Source organism: Stylophora pistillata, chromosome 2 (genome assembly GCF_964205215.1).
Source record: "Stylophora pistillata chromosome 2, jaStyPist1.2, whole genome shotgun sequence".
In the NCBI taxonomy this organism is placed as follows: domain Eukaryota; kingdom Metazoa; phylum Cnidaria; class Anthozoa; order Scleractinia; family Pocilloporidae; genus Stylophora; species Stylophora pistillata.
Window position 1 is genome coordinate 23,789,038 of NC_142520.1, and position 7,933 is coordinate 23,796,970.

The 7,933-nt window shown below is 35.2% G+C and overlaps 1 pseudogene; it reads right to left on the minus strand.

The window, feature by feature from the left end:
• Positions 1-1,161: 1,161 nt before the first annotated feature.
• LOC148737925 (uncharacterized) lies at positions 1,162-4,037 on the minus strand (annotated as a pseudogene).
• Between the last annotated feature and the right edge of the window lie 3,896 nt (positions 4,038-7,933).

A 7,933-nucleotide genomic window follows, 5' to 3' on the forward strand; every position in this document is an offset into this window, starting at 1 on the left:
ACTGTCTAAAAAATTATGTGTGAGTCAATATATACAAACTATGACCAGCAAGCTTTTCAAGATAAAAATTAGTGATAATAAAATTAAACGACGTTTCGACCTCGCTGAGGTCATTTTCAAGCTGATGAAAAAGAAAATTTTTGCATATATGTACTAAATTGAAGACGTGGGAATGATAAAGGCGATAAAATATGGAAATATGTAAACGCTAGGCGTAAAATGGAAGTGATAATGACTACAAAGGAGACAATATGAAAAATTAATATGAGAGTTGACGAAAGTAAAACTATAAATTATACGAAGGTGCCATAAATTATTATAAAAATAGCTGTTTTCTAGATACATGTTTAAATTTCTAAACCTCTATTATAAACATTTTGCAAAAATGAGTGTCAAGGTTTGAAGAAAAAATAATTAGGTGAACTTCATGTGCCGATGGAATCAAGGCAACATGCTGAGAATGTCACCTTACATTTAATCTTAAATCTGCATTAAATCTATTTGAAACACTTCTGATGTTTGAAATTGAGACACTACTCCATCTGATGGAGAACAAGAGAACTATAAAAGAGAGAATGAAAGTTGTAGCTTCCTCTAAAATTGCAGATATATCCAGGATTTTGGGCTCTTTAAAATGAGCATGGTAAATTGTCCTCACAGATAAAGGTTCACTCAAATGTACAATTCAGTCAAATATGAAGTAGATTGATTATGTTTAAAAATCCATTCATATATATGTGCATTATTTGCTAAAAAACACCCGCATTCAATCTTGGACACAAGTGCCAAATAGCGATCAGGGAAGGGAAAATATTCTAGGGATTAAATTCACTTTCCGGTGCCAATGACTTAAATGTAGGCTGCTCAATAACTTAAACTGCTCAAAATACTACATGTTAGACATATGTATGTTTATAGTCTTCAAACTCTCTTGTAAACGTCCATGATTGTACAAAACTCTCACTTTAATTTTGCCAGCTGAGGTGGTTTCTTGTGAGAAAATTGAAATCAGCAGATTGTTAAATTAAAAGCTTAAGTCAGACAGAATTAAAGAATGGAGATTGCAGACCTACATTATCTGTATCATTGGGTAAAAAGATAGTAAGTTTATAAGAGATGGTCCCTAGAAGAGAGTTCAGTGACTGTGTACTAAAATTAAAATTAGATTAAAGTGGTGGCCCAGTGCAGTTTTTCTGGGATCTCTCTACTGTTTCTATGAATTGTTCTACCAAATTTTCTTTTCACTGACAGCCTCTTTCGCTGATTCGTCATGGAAGATTTATACCTCTGGTCTAGTATATGGAAGAAGTTTTAGCTTTAGGTCTTTAGCTTTAGGTCTTTAGCTTTAGGTCTTTAGCTTTAGGTCTTTAGCTTTAGGTCTTTAGCTTTAGGTCTTTAGCTTTAGGTCTTTATTGAATATACAAGTAAAGATATAGACCTATATTTACATGTTTAAATTATTAATTAAAAGTTAAAAAGCGGAAGCATATTTAAAATACAGTCTATTAATATAACTAGCTTTGAAACGTTCTGTGTTCACACAAGGTAGTAGGCTTGTTTGAGTTCTCAAACGTTTGGTTCTTTAACATTGGACAACAAATTGTACATCGGATGAGTAGGCAGGCAACTAATTCTCTTTGAGATTGACCTATTTGTTTTCTCAAGCAAATCATATATATCTATAGCATAGGATATAAAACTGCGTTTATGACATCTACGAAGGAACCACTGCACAGTATTAAGTTCAGGCACAGAGGCTGCATACACCGGTAAAGCATACGAAATTTTAGGTAAAACTAGAGACTGAAACAGATGATCAATTTCCGCTTGGTTATATCCTTCCTTCCCTAAGCTCCCTAACACATAGAGGCACTTATTCGCTGCGGAGAGTTCTCGTTTAATGTGCTCTGTAAGTCTTCCATTGTTTTGGAAAGTCACTCCGATTAGCACTAGAAATTCGACCTGCTCTATATTACCAATACGACTAGGATTTACTTGTCCCATCTTCTTCAAAACTAATTCTTTACACTTGGAAAGATTGCAAGGCATATAGTTAGTACTTGACCAGCTAAAGTATTGCGAAATTAAATCACTAGCACAATCAGTTCCGGCCTTATTTACAAAAAATTGCATCGTTGTATTATCGGCATATTTACTAAGAGAAGCATCAGGACAGTTTACAAGATCGAGATCATTAATCCAAAGATTAAACAGATAAGGGCCACTGACGCTGCCCTATGTGGTGCCTTTGTTTACATTATACCAGCAATAGCTGGTACCACCAAACACTAACCGTTGTGTGCAATTTCGTAAAAAAAACTAACATACCAGTTGATAATATACGGATTTAAGCTAAGGGCCCTTAATTTATCACTAAGTATACTATGCCTCACGTTGTCAAATGCCTTAGGAAAATCCTAACAAACAGTCGAACATATCTACGATCCCTCTCATCCAACGCTTTCAAACAGTTATACTGCATATTGATCAAAGCATCTGTTATACTGCATATTGATCAAAGCATCTGTTATACTGCATATTGATCAAAGCATCTGTTATACTGCATATTGATCAAAGCATCTGTTATACTGCATATTAATCAAAGCATCTGTTATACTGCATATTGATCAAAGCATCTGTTATACTGCATATTGATCAAAGCATCTGTTATACTGCATATTGATCAAAGCATCTGTTATACTGCATATTGATCAAAGCATCTGTTATACTGCATATTGATCAAAGCATCTGTTATACTGCATATTGATCAAAGCATCTGTTATACTGCATATTGATCAAAGCATCTGTTATACTGCATATTGATCAAAGCATCTGTTATACTGCATATTGATCAAAGCATCTGTTATACTGCATATTGATCAAAGCATCTGTTATACTGCATATTGATCAAAGCATCTGTTATACTGCATATTGATCAAAGCATCTGTTATACTGCATATTGATCAAAGCATCTGTTATACTGCATATTGATCAAAGCATCTGTTATACTGCATATTGATCAAAGCATCTGTTATACTGCATATTGATCAAAGCATCTGTTATACTGCATATTAATCAAAGCATCTGTTATACTGCATATTGATCAAAGCATCTGTTATACTGCATATTGATCAAAGCGTGTGTTTAGAGGTTGGTAACTTCTTCTGTCCTCCAGGTAAGGGGCTTTGTTACCATTAATGTGGGATCTTCTTCATCAGACTCATCTGAGGAGACAAGACTAGGATGCAGGGCCTCAGAAATTGGCTCTCTCTTCTCTTCTTTACTTGCCACTTTGAGTCTCTTATCCAGTTTCTAAAAGGGAAAAATGTGAAAGAAGCTTTTATAATACTGAATGGTGAGCAACTCCTACAATAAAACATTTATAAAGCCCTTGAATGAACCTCAGTGTCACTGGTTTGAGTTGTTCTTGGCATAAAAAGTTTTTTTTTATCCCCAGATCTAGAGGGTAATTTGAACCTTAATCAGTTTTTAAATCAAACTTGAATTTAAACCTTTTGAAATTTATTCAAACATACAAGCTGATAAGATAATTGAGTGTTAAAGAGCAAAACAACCTTTTTACCCTTTTTATTCTCTGTCGTTTCTTCTGCTTCTTCTGATACTGCTCGTACCATTTTCTTCCTGTCGTCTACGTTTCTTTGATGATGCGAAGTTTTGAGAAATAGCATCTGAAAGGAAAGGTAGGTATGCCAAGATCAGTTATATGAAAAAGACTGTCAGTTTATAGGGCTGTAGTGAGGAAAGGGCAAGATGGGGCGCTTGTCCCATTTCAATTAAACCCAAAGCTAAAGAGAAATTCTGTTTACGTTTATTTGGCGAAACAATCCCCGATTCAACATACCCAGAATTCTTCTTTCAGTACAAAGAGAATCAGTCTGAATCTGATCTATTTCTTTGACCTCTTTCAAGATGGTGGCTAATACAGCTTGGTTTAGTGGTTCATCCTCTCTGTGAGAAATTAGAAGAACTGCACCATTAATAATATGACAATCAAACTGAGAAAGATAACTTTCAAGTTAAAACAGGATAAAACAGAGTTCTTGTGCTCGAGTATAAAGTGTAAATTAAAAACCTCTGGAAAATTACTTGAGCTTTTCGTTTTGCAAAGCCAAAACGCGCCAAAATTTATTCTGTTTCAAAAAAGACTTAGAAAAAAAAATCCAAATGTTGAAAACAAAGACTACTAGTCTCTGCAGAGTTCTATTGTTATCGCTATTGTTTTCATTGAACAAAGACTGAATGCATAATTAATGTATGGGGTTATATCGTACAATTGCCGAAACCACTTCTAAAGGTAAAATTTTGTATAATTATAGCCTGGGAAATTCCTTCTGCCTTTAACAAAGTTTTTTTGCTATTGTTGCGTTTATATTAGTTGCGAATATGGCCGTTGTAACAACATAAACCAGCAATTTGCTTATACTAGACTATCGAAGATGGCCAGATTGCCTTGACTTTTTGGCTTCAGGAAAAAAGTTATATGTATGTTTAATAGCCCATTTCTGAATTACCCTTGGCCTCTTTTTTAAAACGAACTAGGCCTGGTGCTCAACCATTGTTGTGAAAATGAGTTTAATTTGCATGTGAATGAAAACTTATTATCATATGAAAGGATGAGCACCAAGACTCGTTTTGAAATTGAGGCCAAGGGTAATTCGGAAATGGGCTATTTGAAAGAGAACCGTTTTGGAAGCTGTTTTATGATATAAGAGGAAATTCGAGTGTTTCGGCAATGTTTTTCTTAATGTGACGTGCAAGTCACGTTGGTCACGTAATGCGCTTCTTGAGCTCAAATACGCTTATATAAATCGCTCTAAAAATTCCTAGTTTAAGTATTCTAAAATGTTATTGCAGTTTCTGAAAGAAAAACCTTGTTTTTGACAATGGTTACTGTCTCAGTTTCTGGAGCCATGTAACAATGGCGATTTTAGTCGCCAAAGTCTAGCTATGTTTTAGTGGGTGAAATTTTACCTAAATTAGAATATTCGTAAAAAAATCGTTTTTAGGGAATCGTAGAAAAATCACCTTAGAAACTTTTGAAAAACATTTCTTGTTTTAGAATTGTTATGTGGTAATCGAATGGCTGGCGAAATAAGTTTTTTTCGGCCGTTATCTTGAGGCGCACTATTTCACCGGGAACCGCTCGACCTCCAAAACAAACGTCATTTGTCATAATTTTGAGGGAACAGAGTATCCAACAGGAAACCTTTCCCGAAAAATAGAGGTTCATGGTTGACAAAATAAAAAAAAAATTATAATAATAACAAAGATATATACATATTGAAAGAGGTGAGAAATTCTCGGGAAATATTAATATAAAAAAAATAAAAAAAAAATATAGGCTTAGTGCAGGCGTCTCACAAGGGCGAATGAAGCGTGAAATCGTTTATTAAACTTGCCATGTTTAATTTAGAGTTAAATTCAACGGTAGGAAAAGGAGCGGGGAAAGGCGAAAAATATTCATCACAGGATTTTGAAACTTGGATTTAAGAAGGTTTGAGTTGGAAATTGTAAGCATGAAGATAATAATAAATTGTTTGTTCTCTGTTTTTGTAGGCCTGGAGCAGTGAAGGATTACCACTGACAACAAGTAGCAATGATGCAGCAAAATGTTTGATGCTACCCTAACACAGGTTGGCTTTGGTTGAAAATTTATATGGATATCAGGGCTAAACTCTAATTCCCTCCTATGATAAAGCCCCACCAAATAGAAGCCCCTTCTCAAAATAAGCCCCTTCCAAAAATAAGCTCCTTGTAAGGTCCTTTGAAAAAATTATTAGCCCCAGCACTCATTTTCAGAATTTTACAGTAATTCTCACAACCATCAATGAATAGCAGTGATGAGGTTGTAAATAGTTTATCGGGTGCTCTGTTGATGGGGGTTATTACAAGATGAATTGGTTTTATCAACTGAGTTGATCACCAAAGATAACTTAAATGATTGAGGTTATACCATAACTTCCATGAAACTTTTTCCTGAGAGATATGACAATTAACCTTGAAAATTAACCTAGTGAAAACTAGCATCGATCCTTGTGAGAAAATTAGTATCTAGTTTATTTGTTTCTTTCTTTTTCTTGGTTTTAGTACACAGGATGGTATAATGACAGCAGTGTCAATGGAATTGAGGGCTCTGTCTCAAAGATGTTAGCAGCAGATCCCAACTTTGTGAGAACTTTTCTATTCGACATTTTGAATAACATTTATTGTGCAACTTTTTATTGGCATAGACTAATGACAATTGTGGACAGAATAGTCTACCGTTTATTAAAGAGATAAGACTTAGTTGAAATGTTTGTTAAGGAGATTGACTGTAAAAAGGAAATGTGAATTATTATCAAAACCATTTAAAAAAATATATTGAGTGGAGTTATTGAAAACTAATACCTAACATGCAAACTACTCTTCCTTGGATCTACCCCTAGCCATTTTAGGGAGTAAGTTTTTGCACTCCTTTTAGTTCCTATTAGTAAAATTGACTGCTTGGCTAAAGTCACTCTTCCTTTTCAAAAATTTGAGCAGCTTAGATTATTTATTGCCATATTAGTGACTGGGTGATTTAAAAATGACTTCTGGTGACCTCTAGAGATCAGTAGAGCTTAGTTACAAAGGAAGATCTTTATTATTTTGACTACATACATGAGAGTGCTTTTGACTTTGATGATCCTAATCAGCTAACAATATGCTTGAGGAGTGTCATATGTCATTATCATTCAGGTGAACCCAGAAATGTCATAACATAATTATTAGAGAGAGTTTCTGTGGTTCATTGGTAGAGAAGTATTCGAAAATCTGGCTTACTTTAGGCACAAACCAGACCTTCATTCTTAAAGAGTATTATGGTATCATTTTCGTGGAGTGCTCCATTTAATTGACATCAACAGTTTTTGTTTCAGTAATGGGTCATGTGATCTCGTTTGGCTTAGACCTGATCTCATCTGGAAAAGGAATCCACACAGATCAAGAGCTGAAGAGCAGCATGCCTTCCCTTGAAGGGTTAGCTGCCAGGAGTAACATCACAAACAGAGAGAGACTGCATGTCAAGGCAGTCAAAGAATGGGCAGAGGGGTGAGTGTTACCAAGATGTCATGTTAATCACTGAGACAAAATTTTGACTTTTATCAAGTATTTGTCTGTTCCTTTAAGACGTGTCAATCAAAATGGGTGCAGACTAATCATATTTTTAATGACTGTAAAATGAAATCATATACGTGAACTGCGGGTGAAGAACTGAGCACTGATTAAGCAGTAATAATAAATAAAGCCTTAGAAACATTTTTCAGGCCTGTAAGGGCTTTGAACCCATGATCTCTGAGATACTGGATATTGCAGTGCTTTTAAACACAGATTGTTCCCTTTTCCAGACGAGCTGTTTACAGTATCTATGGTGCAATAGTTTATCTCATAACTTTATGGTTGCTACCAAGAAAACATGCAAGCACATCTTTTACACCAAGAATTCGCTGCTCATTTTTATGCTTGAAGAGTAAGGGTGGTCTTTATCATCGCCGCGTTTGTCACTTCTGGACGACAAAAAATATCTTTGAAGGCAAAAATGTCTCATCTTTTTTATTTTATCTACCCACCATTACACCTACCCCGGCCTATAAATATAAAATTGTCGTGTACAAAACAATTTGTGAAATTTCTGCTGCAATGAGTGGCTAGTGGCAAATTTCTCAAATAATCCCTCTCCCCTACCCCCTCCCCCATCATCATCAGCGCTACGCCATAAGAGGGTGAGCGACAAGGAATACAATTTGGTTGGACGAAGAGGCCGTACTCACCATATTTCTTAGTTTCACTCCTTGCTTTATCTCTTTTGCTGCAGTTTCTTGAACAACCCCTAGTAAGTAAGATGGTATGATGGGAATTGAGGGAGGGCGATTATAATTCTTGCCAAGGCTTTCAT